We start from the raw sequence: 17,242 nt of genomic DNA on the forward strand, positions 1-17,242 counted from the left end.
AAAACTCCTAAATGTATGGTGACTCAAAGGAATTAGAAAGCAAATAAGAAGGCTTATTTTCCATTCTATCGATAGATCTGATGGGTTCCCCTTGCCAGCACCAACGCTGTAAGTCAGAAGTGAGGGAGGAGGCCAGGGTAAGGTTTTATCCTAACCTTACAACTTCCAATAGTTAGACAACATCCCAAGAAAATCTCTAAGATTTAACAATAACTTTTGGGAATTCACATTTTTGTAAACTCTTCAGTAAATTTTTGCATGTTGACAAATATCTCCAAACTGACATTGGTGTTGCCTCTGTTACAAGTTGGCAACATAACATCCACACGGGCACATAAGGCGGGAAGTGAGTGATGGTTTTTCCATCACAATTTCCCAAAAGACATGCTATTTCCATCTATCACATCCCTGCAGTTACAACACTCCCATCCAACTTTCCCATCCCCAAGAGAGGGCTCCAGGTGCATGCTCTTCTTTAATTGGTTTCTATCCTCACCTTCCTTTTAAGTCATCATTTTCTGGGATAATTGGTATCTGTGAATTCTCACTAGAGTCCGTTTCCTTCTACTGAAAAGGAACTTAAATTACAGGCTGAGGAAGAAATATATTCTCTGTTTAACTGAATTTTCCCTGTTGTTTAATAACTAGTTCCATTTGCTGTATTCTGTAGTTATACATAGAGAGAAAAGTTAAAAAAAAAAGTAAATGATGTTCATCAATATTTGAGCCCCATCTTCAGATAATTGATTCTATTAATTGATTACAATTTATTTATTCTAATACTAGGCAATAGATTTTACATTATTCCACATTCATTTCTTTTACCTGCTAATGAAATTTTATATACACATTTATTGCTAAGTACAGGTTTTGCAAAAAATGTTTGAAAGCTATGTTGCAGTTTCCTTTGAATCACAGGATTTCATGAACCACTGTTTATCCCTTTCTACAGCTTTACTCTTCATATAGGCTATGGTGGGGATGCTATCAGTATAAACCAAGGGTAATATAAGAAATTTCTCTTTGAAATGCATCGCTGTGTTTAAAGATAAGCTGAATACATTATTCTTTATATTACACAGTAAACTCCTTCTGTTATACCATAAGAAGAGTTTCTCTCTGGTCCTAATTCCAGGAATAACTGTTTCATGTGAGCAACTGACATCATAATTTTCTAGATATTGAAAATCAAATAACCAACTGCTTCCTTCATAGGTTTCCAGTAAGCTTAGCACCAAATTACTGTTCTCCCCTTACAAATGCATAAGATTTTGTGGTATATATTTTTCAGAACTAGGCTCAGTCCTAAATCCATTTTACTTTCCAGCCCTTATCTTTCCTTTGCCTTAATTGTCTTACCCAATTTTAATTTAGCATTTTCCTTATTCTCTCTATATATATTTGGAAGTTTCCTCAAATTTTAAGTAGGGAAGGATATAAATGGATGGATCAACTGATGGATTATTGACATACACACTTGATATTGCTAGGATTTCCATCCTAATTAATCATTCATTCATTGAGCCATTCATTTGACAAACACTGGTCCAGTTCCTGCTAAGGGAAAAGCACTGAAACAGGCACATGACAGATATATTGGTGGCTCCTACCCTCAGGAACTTTACTTTGTGCAGGTAAGCCATAATATACAACTAATAATATATAATTAAAAGTGATCAGTGTCATAAGAAAGTGCAATGAAAGTCTTATCTGACAAAGATTGCATTGCCAACCTATGCTAAGGACCATCTTTCCATGAACCCAGAAGAGGAGGCTAAAGCTCTCTTCACACCACTGTTGAAAGTTTCAGGTGAATCAACATAAGTTATCAGTTACCATTCTGGACCCCTTCAGAGGAACTGTCTTCTCAAAATAGGGAAAAGATTAATATAATTTTTAAACTAATGGATTCCAGTCCAGCGATTCAGAAATAGTATTCACAGTAGTAAATTTTTCTACACACCTTGAAAAACATCAAGACATTATCTTGCTTTTCAAAACAATTTTGTTTGTGTTGTCATAGTCACAAAATATTTTATGTACATAATATTATTCTAAATATTTATTAACAGAAACTTAAGTTATTCTTAATATCAGGTTTTTCATTTAAATTATGAAAGTTGGTTGCTTTACAGTCTAAATAAACTAACTTCCACATAAGTAGTAGAGACAGAATTAAATAGGAAAATGTCATTTAGGAGATATTTAGAGTCAGCTCCACTATGCCCTTTTTATTTTATTTATTTATTCAGGGCAATATAGTTAGTTAAGTTTTAGAATGAAAGACCACATTAAGAACAACAGTTCGTGAACATGATACATTGGTATCCTTGAAAAGGTCATTAATAAGCATTCTTTTTAAAAAAAAAAAATATATATATATAAAGAGAAAAAATATTTCATTGTCAAATACATTTGGAATCATAGACAATAGCAAGAATTCTCAGTAGCTTTCCCATATGCTAATGTGTATTAAAGAGGAAGGTGGGTGGGAAATGTATAATAGCTAGTGGGAAGCAGCCACATAGCACAGGGAGATCAGCTTGGTGCTTTGTGACCACCTAGAGGGGTGGGATAGGGAGGGTGGGAGGGAGACGCAAGAAGGAGGAGATATGAGGATGATATGTATACGTATAGCTGATTCACTTTGTTATACAGCAGAAACTAACACACCATTGGAAAGCAATTATACTCCAATAAAGATGTTAAAAAAAAAAAAAAAGAGGAAGGTGAGTGGGAAGGAGCATACAATGTATTGAATATTTCAATCTTATTTGACTCAGAACTTTTTTTTTTTTTTTGGCTGCATAAAGTGGCTTGCAGGATCTTAGTTTCCGGACTAGGGATTGAACCTTGGGCCACGGCAGTGAAAGCATGGAGTTCTAACCACTGGACCTCCAGGGAACTCCCTCAGTACAATTTTTAACACAGAGCATCTTTAACATTTCATGGGCCACTAGAGCGCCAGTTTGGTAAATGTTGCTCTAGGGCCCACTTCACATCACTGTCAGGTGTTCTCATATAAATCAAATGTGAGACCTTAATGGAGCTTCTGGTATTTGGATGAAAACAGAAAGAAGAGTTGAGGGAGACGTGCTAATTTAATATGAATTTCTCCCACACAAAATCCCTGAGCAAATCAGCGTCATATATCTCTGTGGTAGCTAAGTAATGCCTCCACCACAAGATGTCCACATCCTAATCCCTATAACCTGTGAATGTCACCACAGATGGCAAAAGGGACCTTGCATGTGTGATGAAGCTAGGGATTTTGAGATAAGAGATTATCCAGATGGACCCAGTGTAACCCCAAGGATCCTTATGAGGGAGGCAAGTAGATCAACAAGGGAGAAGGTGATGTGATGACAGAACCGGAGGCTGGAGTGATGTTTTTTGAATATGGAGGATGGGGTCAGGAGCCAAGAAATGCAGGCAGCCTCTAGAATGTGGACAAGACAAGGAAACAAATTCTCCCCTAGAGCCTTCAGAGGAATCACAACCCTGCCAACACCTTGGTTTCAACCCAGTGAAACCCACTTGGGACGGCTGATCTCCAGACTCTAAGGTAATACATTTATGTTGTTTTAAGCCAGTAAATTTGTGGAAATTTATTACAGCAGCAATAAGAAATTAATATAGTCTCTTAATAGTCAAAAATTTTTAAATAACACTTATGAATCATAACTCTAGCTTTCAGCGGCTTAAACTATTGTTTTCTTTGGTGGAAAAATGGTTTTAAGAGAAGCACCAGATATCTGTGAACACTGAAAATAATTGGGGGTTGAGCGTCACTCACCTTTTACTTCAAATATTTCTTCTATTGAATTTTTTATAAGAAGCACTTCTTATTTTAATGGAAAACAATTAGTTGAAATTAATAAAATAATTTGGGTTTGGATATTCAGTGGGGTCTATCAGAAGTTCATGCATCTTTTCATAGTCAGAAATAACCATGCCCTTCTGTAAAGCTGCAAGAGTTGAACCAGTTACGCAAGAGTATTGATGAATGCAGGGATAAGTGTTTATGCAGCAAACCTACACCTAAGAATGATTTGGTCAGTGTTGGATTATGTTTTGTGGGTGTAATTCTTCCAACAAGGAGGCCAGGAAGATGTCTACATTGCCAGACTACTGGGCAAAATTTCCAAGAAACAGCAGGCCTCTTGTTCCTCATCCTACAGAAAAAAAGAGAGCCATCTCAGTTCACCAGTTTCCTTCTGATTCAAGACAACTCCAGATCTGTTTGTAAGCCAGGTCTCTGTCAGCTGGCACAATATGTAAAAATGTTAAATAGCTCCTGAATAAGAACTCAAGCCAAATAACTCTCCATGTCAGAAGCTCAGACAGAGTTCAAAAGTATTTTTCCTTGTTAACATTTTTTAAACTTGTTAATAATTAGCCATGTTACTGAACACACAACATGAAAGCTTTTAGATACTCGATCTGATATTAAAATCAAATAAAAGAAGCTAAAAAAATTTAAAAATAAAAGAAACTGAAAGGTTGTTCAGACTTCTAAATATGCACTGTGAGTTTGGGGTTTTTTTTGTTTGGTTGGTTTTGTTTTGTTTTGTATCACACACTTGCTTAAAGACTAAGATGTTGAGGCCTTAATCTCTAAAAAGAGTGCATCCAGTCTTCACTCAGGCAGTGAAGTGAAGGACCACGTCTTCTGTAACAGGGATTTTCACATGCATCTAGATTGTAAAGTAACAACAAAAAGAAGCATGTAATTTCTTCTCTAAAACCGAAGCCAGTCCTAAAAGCATTTAAGAGGGCAGCTGGGGGCTTCCCTGGTGGCGCAGTGGTTGAGAGTCCTCCTGCCGATGCAGGGGACACGGGTTCGTGCCCTGGTCCGGGAGGATCCCACATGCCACGGAGCGGCTGGGCCAATGAGCCATGGCCGCTGAGCCTGCGCGTCCGGAGCCTGTGCTCCGCGACGGGAGAGGCCACAACAGTGAGAGGCCCGCGTACCGCCAAAAAAAAAAAAAAAAAAAAGAGGGCAGCTGTCAGGGCCTCCAGAAGTGTTCTTTGTGTGGCCCACGGAGGAGGGAGGATATTACTTGGTGAAAAGCTGAAGAAATCAATGCTCAAGTAGAACAGTATGAAAGGTGTGCACTTCCGCTTTACCATTTTACATGACACTGCTTCTAAGAGGCAGCTGACTGCAGTGGTAATGAGCTAACCTTCTGTACTACACTTATCTGTGTTGGAATCCTGGGTCTTCTAGGGGACTTTGAGCATTGCTCAACCTTCCTGTTTCTTCATCTGTAAAATGAGGACAATAGTACTAACACAGTTACTCATAAGGTTGTTGGGATTGAATGAATTAAATATGTCAAGTGCTTCTAAGCACCTACGTATAACAAGACATTGCATATGTACTAGCTCTTATGGTTTTACCTCTACATTTTTCTGTTCTTAAATGAATCTTCAGAATATTAGTTGCCAGCTATATTCTCCCCTTGAACATTCCAGGGACTAAATTATGGACCCTCTACGGGTACAAGCCCTTGGCCCTTATCCCCACCACCACCACTCCTGACCCAACCAAGAATCTGCCCCTTGATCCAGGACTAAGACTTTCTGGAGGACAGAACTCATACCATTCCCAGAAGCCTTTACACCAGCACTCAGCTTACCCCTTCCAAGGGAAGCTCCGTCAAGCCAAGCAAGGTGTTCCCCTTCTGTGGAGCCTCCCAGAAATATGAATGCTGAGTGGAAAGAAAGCTCTCTCTGAGGGATGTGCTGCACTGCATGCTGGCTGTTACTCTCCCCCTTAACCACCTTATTCCTACTATGCTCTGGACCAATGCATGAGAATCATCTGATGAAAATGCAGATTCCTCACCCTATCCTGAGATTCTGACTCGGTAGCTGAGGTAGGGCCCCAGGAGAGGCCACAGACCACACTCTGGGAAACCCTCCCTGTTCCAGGCAGAGATGCTTAACCTAGTGCCAGCTGTTAGAGCAGGACTGCATCTTATTTGTCTTTGTACCACCAGATCTAGCACTTAGTAGTTGCTTAATAAAATTATTGTTACATGAATGAGTGAGAGCAGGAGGAATAACACTTGTCCTTCATAGATGGGAGAAACAATCTATTGCCCAACACATAGAGGAGTGCAAACCTAGCAGAGAAAGATCACAAGTTGACATTTTTAAGAGGTTTTCCTCTTTAGGAGTTCCAGGTACAGAGAATGTACAAGACAAAATTTCAACTTCTACATATAATTTTTTAAGTCATCCTTCATCCTAGGTATAGAATTTTGTGTGTGTGTGTGTGGTAGGCGGGCCTCTCACTGTTGTGGCCTCTCCCGTTGCGGAGCACAGGCTCCGGACGCGCAGGCTCAGCGTCCATGGCTCACGGGCCCAGCCGCTCCATGGCATGTGGGGTCTTCCCGGACCAGGGCACGAACCCGTGTCCCCTGCATCGGCAGGCGGACTCTCAACCACTGCGCCACCAGGGAAGCCCTAGAAATTTTTTGATTGAAGAACGGACATGGGTCATTCCTGCTTAAAATTGATCACTGACATCTGAACTAACTTGTCATGGATTAATCATAAAGTGACTGAAAAAATAAGTGGCCTCTGTGTTCTTGACCTTCTTTCCTCTGCTTTATACTTTATTTATTTATTTTTGCGGTACGCGGGCCTCTCACTGTTGTGGCCTCTCCCGTTGTGGATCACAGGCCTCGGACGCACAGGCTCAGCGGCCATGGCTCACGGGCCCAGCCACTCCGCGGCATGTGGGATCCTCCCAGACCGGGGCACGAACCCGCATCCCCTGCATCGGCAGGCGGACTCCCAACCACTGCACCACCAGGGAAGCCCCTATTTTTCATTTAAGTAGCAAAGCCATTCTATGAGAGCTTGTGATACTCCAAATCTCAATTAATATACCAAATGGCAGTCATCTTAACCAAAACCACACCTTAATACTTAAAAGTCATTCAAATTTGGCAAAATATTTAGCCTCACCACTCTTTAAAGACTCAGCACACATTCATGGTATCTTTCTGTCAAAGAAGAGTATCACTAGAATTACCAAAAGTACCTCTTGTTTTCCAGACTGTTACTAAAATATGTGTGTGCTCCTTCAGCAGATTTCATTGAAAATAGCCTGATCCTGGCATCAGGGAGCCAACCATCCTCATCCAGTCTGCAGGGCTGACTCCGTTATTATCTTTGGCATATCATTTCAAATCACTTAACCTCTCTGCATTCTGTATATCTAAGAAACCTGGGACCAGTGAGAGAAAAGTGCTTGTCAGCTATTCTGTAGGAACATGGGGAAAAGAAATGAGGTAATGCTGAGAAGGGCCAGTTTTATCCAATCACATGAACAAAGGAATTGTGCAAAATGTCTCCTTACTTCATGGACAGATGGTGCTTCTGAGAATTGAAAGATTAGAGCAGAATGTAAGGAGAGGAGATGCAAGAAGCCTAAATCCCTAGGGGAAAGAGGGATGAGTGGCCATGATTTGATAGGGGAAAGCAGAGGAATAAAGCTAAGATGAAAACCTCACTAAGATGAGGAATACATGGGAAAGAGAAATGCCAAGAGCACAGGAGAAATAGTCATTCTCATGAGTTGCTAGCAAAAATAATTTAGCATATCAACTTTCAGGCAAACTGCATTTATTCTAGAGTAATGTTTGATGGGAATGTTAATTTGTCATGGTTCTATTTGGTCAGGGATAGCAAGGCAGAGGAGAGGAACACTCTATTTCTACTGGTCATGGTTAGAACTTAGTGTTGTTTGCATTCTACCTGTTCTTTTTTTGGACTGAGACAACCTGAAAAGCAATTTCTCTGTATGTAGCCAGGCTTCCGCGACAGGAAGCTGCGGCCCAGAACTTCTAGGTGGGTCTCTATCAAGGCTAATACTAGAGTGATAGAATGGTCTCTCAGCAAAAGGCTCAGAGGAGCTAAGACTTTTTGGTTTTTATTTTTTCATTCCTGAAAACAGTTGGAAAAAGAACAATCATTACTGCTCAGATTGGGGGGAAAAGTGAAGAAAGGGAGAAAAGTAGCACTACGTATTGAGCATCTATTTGCCAGGGGCTGTCCAATGGACTTTGCATGTGTTATTTCATTTAACCCTCAAATGTTTAAGTTCATCTTACTGAGCACTTACTATGTAGTAAGCACTGTACCAAGCATTTTGATAGTTTGTTTCAAAGATTAAATAAAATCAGGAATTGGATATTACTGTTATTCCCGATATATGAATGAAGAGAATGAGGCTTAGAAAGGATAAATAAGTTGCTCAAGGTCATGTGATTAATAAGTGATCCAGGGTTAAAATACATGTCTGTGTGACTCTAACTCTTATGTTTATACTAAACTAACACTCAGAAAGTAAAAAATCCAATAATTATTTCTCTATTAAAATATAAATATCTTTAAATTCTATAGTTTTCTCATATGCTTATGTATGTATAATGAATAGTAAATACAGTATGAAAAAATATTTAATCCAAGAAATAGCAAAAGAAACACTCTAAATATCCATAAATAGGGACCAGTTAAATTATGATACAGTAAAATGCTATATGGTCTTTAAAAGAATAAGCCAGCTGTACTTAGACTAATCAAAAAGTTGATATGGGGAACTTCTTTGTTTTGCAATAAATGCAAAAATGAATGGAGAACTAGAAAATCATTTTGCAACCCCTAATGGAATAATGGACTGAGGCAGTAATAAACACTGGATGCCAAAAACATTAGATAAAATGTTGATGGGAAGCTTTACAATAGGCAGATCAGATTGACACCACCCAAATCCTCTGCTCAATCTTTGAATCACTCAAAATCAAATGCGAGACATATGAGCCTCTTAAGGTGATGCAGCAAGAACACAGCAGGCACCATCTAGGAAGGATTCTTGCCAAAAATATTCAATCTGAATCCAATCAAGCCTCAAATACAAGGGACAGAGGAACAAGTTGAACAACACATGGAGGGAACAGGCAAATCCAGAAGGTTCAGTTTTCTACAAGATAAATAACTTAAGTTTCTTAAATGAATAGAAGCCTTTTTTTAAGGAAGAGAATTATTAAAGTTTAAAAGTGTTAATGGATGCCATATGTGGACATATTTGACTTTTAATTTAAACAAAACAACTTTAAAAAGATATTTTTGAGAAAATTAGGGAAATTGAAAAATAGACTGGATTTTAGATTATTAAAAAATATTAATTTTCTGAGATGTGATAATGGCATTGTAGTGGGTTTTTGTTCAGTATGTCTTAGGAATACATACTAAAGTATTTATGGGTGAAATTACATGATATCTTGGATTAATTTTAAAACACTCCTGAGAAAAAAGGAGAGCTATAGTTGAAACCAGATTAGCAAAGGTATTCTTAAGGAAATCGTCCAACATATACAATAGCAGAGAAATAATACAATGAATCTGCATTCATCCAACTTCAACATTTTGCCTATCTTGATTCAAGCTATTCCTCCCACACATATCTTTTCTTGTATATTTTACAGTAAATCTCAAACATCAGACAACATATCATTTCACTCATAAATATATCAACATGTATCACTAATCAATAAGGAGTTTTTCTTTTTCACATAACAACTAAGCCAATATCACATGGAACAAAATTAATGATAATCTCTTAATATTTTCTAACATACAGTAAGATTGTCAAAATATAATATGTATGTTGAAGCTGGATAATAGATATCTGGGGGGGGTTATACACGCTAATTTTGTGTATGTTTGAAATTTTTCATAATAAAACACTTGCTTAAAAAAATAAGGAGGGCTTCCCTGGTGGCGCAGTGGTTGAGAGTCCGCCTGCTGATGCAGGGGACATGGGTTCGTGCCCCGGTCTGGGAAGATCCCACATGCCGCGGAGCGGCTGGGCCCGTGAGCCATGGCCGCTGAGCCTGCGCGTCCGGAGCCTGTGCTCCGCAACAGGAGAGGCTGCAACAGTGAGAGGCCCGCGTACCGCAAAAAAAAAAAAAATAAGGAACTTTGTATGTACTGATATGGAAAAATGCTCAAGACATATTAAGTGAAAAAAGACACAGAATAGTGTATGTACTATGCCACAATTTGTGTTTAACAAGATATAGAGATATGTGTGTGTACATATATACATATATATATATGTATATATATATATAGAGAGAGAGAAATTCATGAAATACAACCAGAAAATACACATGGAACTAAAAACAGTGGTTGTCTCTGAGGAGGGGAACTAGAGCACAGGGGAAGGAAGAAGATATATTTATCCTTTTGTATGTTTTGAATTTAGGGTTGTATATTATATATTCAAAAACATGAATCATTCATAAATTTTAAAAAAAACTATGTATAGACACCTGGTGTATCATGTATCATCAAAACTAATCATTAATTGTGATTATCAGTCACAGCTTAAACGAATCTAACTTTGGTATCCTACCAGATTTATGTTGGAAAATTGCTCTGATATCTCTAAAATCAGAAATCTCCAGCCATCTGTTTAATCCAATATTGTGTTCTGGGTTTTCAAGCTACTATGGTCTAAAAGATTGCCACTTCAGCTTATTGTTATCTCCCTTACTTATTACCTCATGTTTGGCTTATTCTGGTTCAAACCTTTTTATATTTCTATGTTCCAGCGTTTCCTCAGTAGAGCAAAGCCTCTCTGTTTATTTCTCTGGTGGTTAAGTTGAAAGCAAGGCCACCTTTCAAAACTGTCCCACATCCAAATGAGACCTGTATTACAATCCAGCTGCTACAGATCATTTTCTGCCCTTGCAACCTAGCTAAGTGTTGATCAACTAACATATACCAGTCTAGCTGTCATTAGGGGGGATTTGTCTTTTTTCAAAATTAAATTTTAAATAATTTAAACAGATTAGTGCCTAAGCACAAAAATATATAGTTGTCTCTTTACAGCAACAATTTAGATTTAACTGAGGCAGCATATTGGGAGCTTATAAAGCACCAAGGCATCTCCTTTTTAAATATTTTTTTTCTAAATTTCTTCTTTTCAATCCCAAATGGAAAATGAAGCCAGAGTACATAACAAATAGAAAATCATGGAATGTTATTCCCTGTGTGAAACTTTAGAGCAACAATTATTTTTAGTAACATCTGGGCCAAATGTTCTTACAGGATTCAGTTTATTCTGAAATTAAATACCATATAATATCAGGATGAGGAGTTTAAAATTCTGCCGTATTGCTCCACAAGTAACTTTGCAACTAGAAAGAATATGCTTTTATATATACCAACAGTTTTAGTAAGCATAAAATATACAACATGGAGAAATAATAGTCTTTTCTGGACAAAACATAATAATTGTGTGACTGTAAAATCATGCAAAATCTACTTTGTAAATCAGCTTCATTCTTCATTAGGGACGGTTTAATGTTTCTTTTATTATAAAACCCAATAATACTGAGTTATGAGGAAAAGTTATGAATGGCAGAGTTGATGTTTCAACACCAAGATGAGAAAAAAGATCTAATATGTAAAACTTTCTGGAACCTATTTTTCATTAACACTTGAATAGCACATTTAAGGGTATACTTTCAAGTGTCACAAACAAAACCTGCAACAATGGGTAGGTATTCTGAATGGCTAGCATGAAAGGATTTGTCAAATTGCTTTGCTAAGAACCAAGGCACAAGCAGTTCAGTTTGGATTACTTAGATTTTTTCTGTTTTTCTACATATATTCTCTTAAGAAGTCAAAGAAATCCTACTTTGAAGTTTCAACCACTAAGCTTACACCTTTAGAGAGCTGGCCTCTGAGTGGATGACAATTTTGTGAACAAGCAACATCCTGTACCAGCTACTGTGCCCAGCTGAGAAGGCAAAGGTAAAAGTCGGCCTCTCTCTCAAGGAACTTAAAGAAATCTAAACTATGCGGGCAACTGACTACCCAAGTTCGGGAACGTGAACTAAAATACAAAAGGAGGAAAATATAACAAATATGATAATGTGCTTTTTTAGATATTTAGTAATATCGTTCTGTGAAATAATTGTATTAGTGCATTAAATTACATTGATTACCTTTAGGAAGTCCTTAATCATTGCAAAACTTTATAGTAAAGTCTACCATGTTTTGGATAAAGCTAAAAGAGCTACCCTTTTAATAAGAAGGACCTGTAATGCAAAATTTTGTTAAATTACATTTTCATTAGGAACTTGCTATGGGGACTGTCTTCTAGATACTGAAAGTAGAACTAACAAGCAGGTAAGTATTACTTCTAAGCATTCTCCATACCTTTCAACCATATCACACCATGATTCATTAACACGAAATCTTACCTAAAATAAAGGTATTCCCTCCTCATCTGTAAATCAACATCCCCCCCATTACCAAATCTGTGCTGTATGTAGATAAAAAGGGCTTTGTCACAACCTTTTAGTTTGTGTACAAAGCTCAATAGAAATCTATAGTTGAAACAATAAGCATAAGTTATAAGAGAAAGCACTTTAGACTTCGAAAGACCCGGCTGGAATCTCAGCTAACAAGTCATGTGCTTTGGTGCAAGTTTACCTTACCGTCTGTGAAATGTCCATAAATAAATGAAATGTTGGTACCAGGTATAGCATATGGGAAGTGCTGAGCACGTGGTAATTGCTATTGTTATTATTATTATTGCTTATGATACTTCCTCAAAATATGATAAAAAGGCACAAATCAAATGGGGCCAAATTAAAATAAAGGATCTAACTGAGTCAGTAAAACCCAATACTGAGTCTTGAATGATAGAATTGTCTTTACAACTGAGGACAGTAGATAGTCTTTTTCTAAATCAGTATACACAGAACTGTTTTTCTACCCAGTCTTCTCAAAGGCTGTGATGTAGTGGTGCTTTCAAATGGAGTGTTGTGCAATAGATCTTCATGCCTTCTTTTCCATGCTCAAGACAAAGGACAAAAGTATGCTGAAGACCTACACCAAACCCAAAGCCCAAAAGACAATAAACAGTTTTCACAAGGAAGCCCTCCATCTAAACAGTTTAGAGAGTTGGGTGTAAATTAGGTTTAAGAGATTGTTCTAAAAAGCAGCATTAATTAAAACAGACCGGAGTGTAGAAGCTTGAATTCATGATCAGAAAAATCAATCTATAACTTCCATTGACCCCAAACTGCAATCTCAGATTTCACATTGAAGCTGGCAGAGTTACTAGCACAGTAAACAGTAGCATCTGGCTCTCATGTGGGATGGTGTATACAATGGACCGATCCATAACTTTAGTCTACTTTAGACATTTAGATGGATGGGCTAAGAGCCCAGTGTGTTATAATAACCCTGAAAAGCTTTTGGCTCTGGCTGTGAACACATTAGCATTAACTTAAATCTGTTGCTTTGTTTACCACAAGAGGTATTTTCTTGTGCTTTCAGCCTAAATGGAACCAGTTAAAGGCACCCAAGACCTAAGAGTGAAATTTACAACCAGGACAGCAGCTATTCACTGTACTGAGGCTCTGGTGAACATCGTTTTTTTTGGGGGGGTGGGATTTCCTCTTAAGTTACATCTTTTTAAAATAAGTGGTACCTTTATTTGGAGTCTCTGTCTCTCCACAGTAGGAACATTAATGCCTAATTTCCCTTTTCTGTTTTTTTTTTCCCCCCCTCCATAACCTGAAGCTGAAAATAAAAAAATCAGAGGGTTCCTTGACTATGTCACCATTTAGAAATGTCACACGTGCAGCCATTTGTTTCTAAGCTAGAGAGTGCAGGCTCTTTAGAACAGTGTTCCAATTATTCTTGTTGAAACCACTCAAAGCTACCAGAACTAATTTCTCCCAATATATCACTATAGTTTAACATCTAGAATGAAAAGATGCCCTCACTGGACCAGTAGAAACTGATTATTGCACATTAAGGATATACTCAGAGGGCCTCTGTATTGTAGTCAAGGTTTCCAAAAAATGTAATTAAACAACACCCAAGCTAATTATGGGTTTATTGCTTTTACAAATAGCATTAACACAGACAAATTACATGTGACATTTATTCATATTTATATTGATTTCAAACAAATATGTGCATCTCACCCTGACTAAAATTAGACTGAATAATTTACAGATGGGCATTCTAATACCATTAAGGAACAGCATAACATTGTGTTACATTTTAAATTTCATTATACTCATAAGCAGGCATTGTAGTATTCTGTATGTTCTATCACTCAATCAGTAAATATTTTTTGAAATCTCTTTGGGGTCTAGCAGTAATCTAAGGAGAGGAGGTCAAGCTGAAACTTTATTTTGAATTAAACATCCCTTATATGTCACCATAAATAGGGCCTGCATAAACAAAGAACATTAATATCACTCCAAAAACTACCCAAATGGGAAGAAGCTTCTAAATGATCTTGTGGTATTTGATTTGCCAAAACTGAACAATAATCCCTTTAGTAATTAGGGTGGTCCTCATTTCCGGTACTGCAAGATTGGAAAACTAATGATCAGGTATTTGAGATCTCATCACATGACCTGCAAAGAATATATACATGCCACGCCCCTAAGAAAAAGAAACTTAATTTTTTCTTTAAGGACTTTCCAACCTATTCCAAGATATTCTTAGGCAAGTGAAATGGCAGTGGTTTTACTATTCCAGCAATACCATAGCTAAAGAAAAAGAAAAAGAACCTGAAATTGAAAAAACACCTAAGTTTGTAGGAAAATACTCTTTCCTTAAGTTATGTGACTGCGGAGGTGCACTGAGATCTAGGTTCTGGTCCTGATTCTGTCACTCATCACATGTATAACTCTGGCCAGTTTCCCCCTCTGTCAGTGAACTGTCAGTCCTTAAGGTTTGTTCAGCTCTAAGTTCCTAACTGCGCATGTCTTCCCTGAAAAGAAGTATGGGGTATAGATGGCCTCTCTGCATTAATCATAACCTGCCCAAAGTAATGATTAAGACAAGGGAACAGAAAGACAGTAAACGGAGCTTGTGCGAATGAGATGGGGAAATGGGTAACTTTTCTTCCATTTCTTTTCATAGCAGTGTATTAATTTTTGAAGAAAAGAAATTCTAAAACTCCCATAAATGGACATCTCTACCCTGAGAAGCCAGACTTGTTTGCTTACAGAGAGATGAGGGCTCCTCAAGTTTCTATCCAAGGAATCAACACGCCCAAGCATGGACATCCCTTCATCAGGCTTCCCCTCAGAGAGAGATGGTGTTTGGCACATGGCCAGAAAAGGGGGTGTGGTCCCAGGCTGGTCAGAGAAGGCAGAGAGAGAGGGCTGGGTCAGTAATACCTCTGAAAACATTCCTCACACTGGGCTCACCTATTCTCCCCACCCCACCCCACCCCCCCGGCAGAGTACCAGCTGCATTTCCTCTGCCCTTTGTCAGCGTCTCTGAAATAACTCACAAATTTACAAGCAGTGATAGGGCCCTTTCCAGCATAAATCTGCCTTCACTCAACAATATGGAAGGAGGACAAGGTAGGGTGGGGCAGGACAGGGGGAAGCTCATTTTTCTATGCTTCATTTGATTTGGTTTGTACTCTATTCCACAGAGCTCACAGGATGAATTGGAACCCTTTCTGCACTGAGTGCTCATGCGATTTAGTGGAATAAAATGGCAAGTGAATAATCCATGTTCACAGCACTATGGGTGGGGCAAGCTCTTGTCTGTTGTTTGATGTTCTGTGACTTAAATCATCTATTGCAAAAGGCTATAAAAAAGAATAGACCTCATCTCAGCTTACTTTCTTTGCTCCCATCTCACCGTCTTTCCCACCCAAAAGTTTCTTCAGTGGCTACATGTTTCTGGAACCGGCCTTTGGCCCCAAAGCCTACAGTTTGTGCAGAGACTCACAGAAAAGACTAGGGTTATCCCTCAAAATAAAACAAAAAAGGAATAAATATTTTACAGTGCATAAAGATATAGCCTAATTATTTATTTGCTATTGTCTTTCAAGTGGACATCCTATACCTTGACCTAAAACTCTGTCAAGTTTTCATAGAAAAGTACTAAGGCAAAGAAACAATTTGTTCTCCTAAATTTCCCTTTAAGGTCCCTTCCAACCACACACACTTATTTTCACTTATCTCTAAAACAAATTTAGTGTCATATGCCCAGGAGAAACAGTAAGATGTTATTGAATTTACTCCCTTGCTCTCCAAAAAGCCCACACCTAAACATTGCCAAGGTGAGGATCTCTTCTGATGCATGAGTGTGGGGATGTGATGCTTGTTACCAGCAAAAAACCAAAAAGCAGTGCTTAGAAATCTGCGCTCTGGCACTTACTGCTCTTTAATTGGGCTTTTGAAGCAGGCAACAATTTGCTTGCTGGGAAAAAGGGGAGAGAGCTCCATCATTCTTCCACTACCGGCACCTGTTCTGCCAGCTGACCCCACCTAATATAAATTAGACCATTAAAAAAATGCAATTTACCAGTAACTACCAAAATCTACATGATCCTCACTGCTGGTTCACCCTCCTTCCTCTCTCACCACCCACTCACCCAAAGCAGAAAAGAGGCGGCAACCACTAAATATTTATCCAGCACAGACACAGCCAATATCTTAAGAGAAGCAGTGATTCTGACCAAGAGAGCCACCACCCTTTTTCCCCTCTCCCTGCTTACCATACAGAGAATACCAAGTCCACTCATGGGTCTGTGAATCTGAAATCAATTCGCTTTAACAAGCTCTAACAAATCTACCCTACAATTACAAAAATAGAAAATGAAATTCAGAAAGACACATCACGTGGAGAACAAACAGAAATCAGGGCTGGGGGACATTTGCACATCAGTGCTGCCTATGAACTCCAGGATGGCACAGAAAGCAATGCTGCCCAGCCCAGATCCGGGAGAGTGTTTTACAAAGGGCTTCCAGAAACCCCCATCAACACCAGTGCTTCCTTTCTGCTTCCAAAATGCTCTGAATAAAGACCTTCTTTAAGCACTTACTGGGAGCAGCAGCTTCTCTCAGCAATGCACCCGTGAGTCACGCAGCAGGAGGGGTCCCGGAGAGGGGCAAATCGGAGAGCCCTCAGCTTCCCAGCAAGCTGATGTCTAGCAGACAGTAGCCCAGGAGCCGACTTTCCCATTACAGCCTCAGACTGTAATCCATGTGCTTTCGGCGGGCCAGTCCCAGCTGCCCACAGAGCACCACATGATCTGCTCTGACATCAGATCAGCCAGACGTGACAGCCCATCGGCCAGCCTCTTCCACACTCATGGGTTGCATCATTTGGGTGCCTTTAGCTTGCCTTTAAGCAGGTGGTACAGAGTAAGGAACTG

At 38.7% G+C, this 17,242-nt stretch overlaps 1 protein-coding gene across 18 annotated transcripts in view; it reads right to left on the minus strand.

Moving 5' to 3' along the window:
- Positions 1-17,242, minus strand: part of ANK2 (ankyrin 2) — a 710,377-nt gene that overhangs the window by 583,601 nt on the left and 109,534 nt on the right. For 6 of the 18 annotated variants that reach the window (XM_082640884.1, XM_082640886.1, XM_082640901.1 and 3 more), the window contains exon 1: positions 16,910-17,097. The exons of 3 other annotated variants lie outside the window; for them this stretch is intronic. The gene's annotated coding sequence lies outside the window, so the exon portion shown is untranslated. Of the gene's footprint in view, positions 1-16,909; positions 17,099-17,242 lie in introns of those variants that run through there. 9 more of the 18 variants (XM_082640894.1, XM_082640881.1, XM_082640887.1 and 6 more) reach the window with 3 other exon arrangements.

The sequence above is a fragment of the Mesoplodon mirus genome, assembly GCF_964341445.2.
Source record: "Mesoplodon mirus genome assembly, chromosome: 2".
Taxonomy (NCBI): domain Eukaryota; kingdom Metazoa; phylum Chordata; class Mammalia; order Artiodactyla; family Ziphiidae; genus Mesoplodon; species Mesoplodon mirus.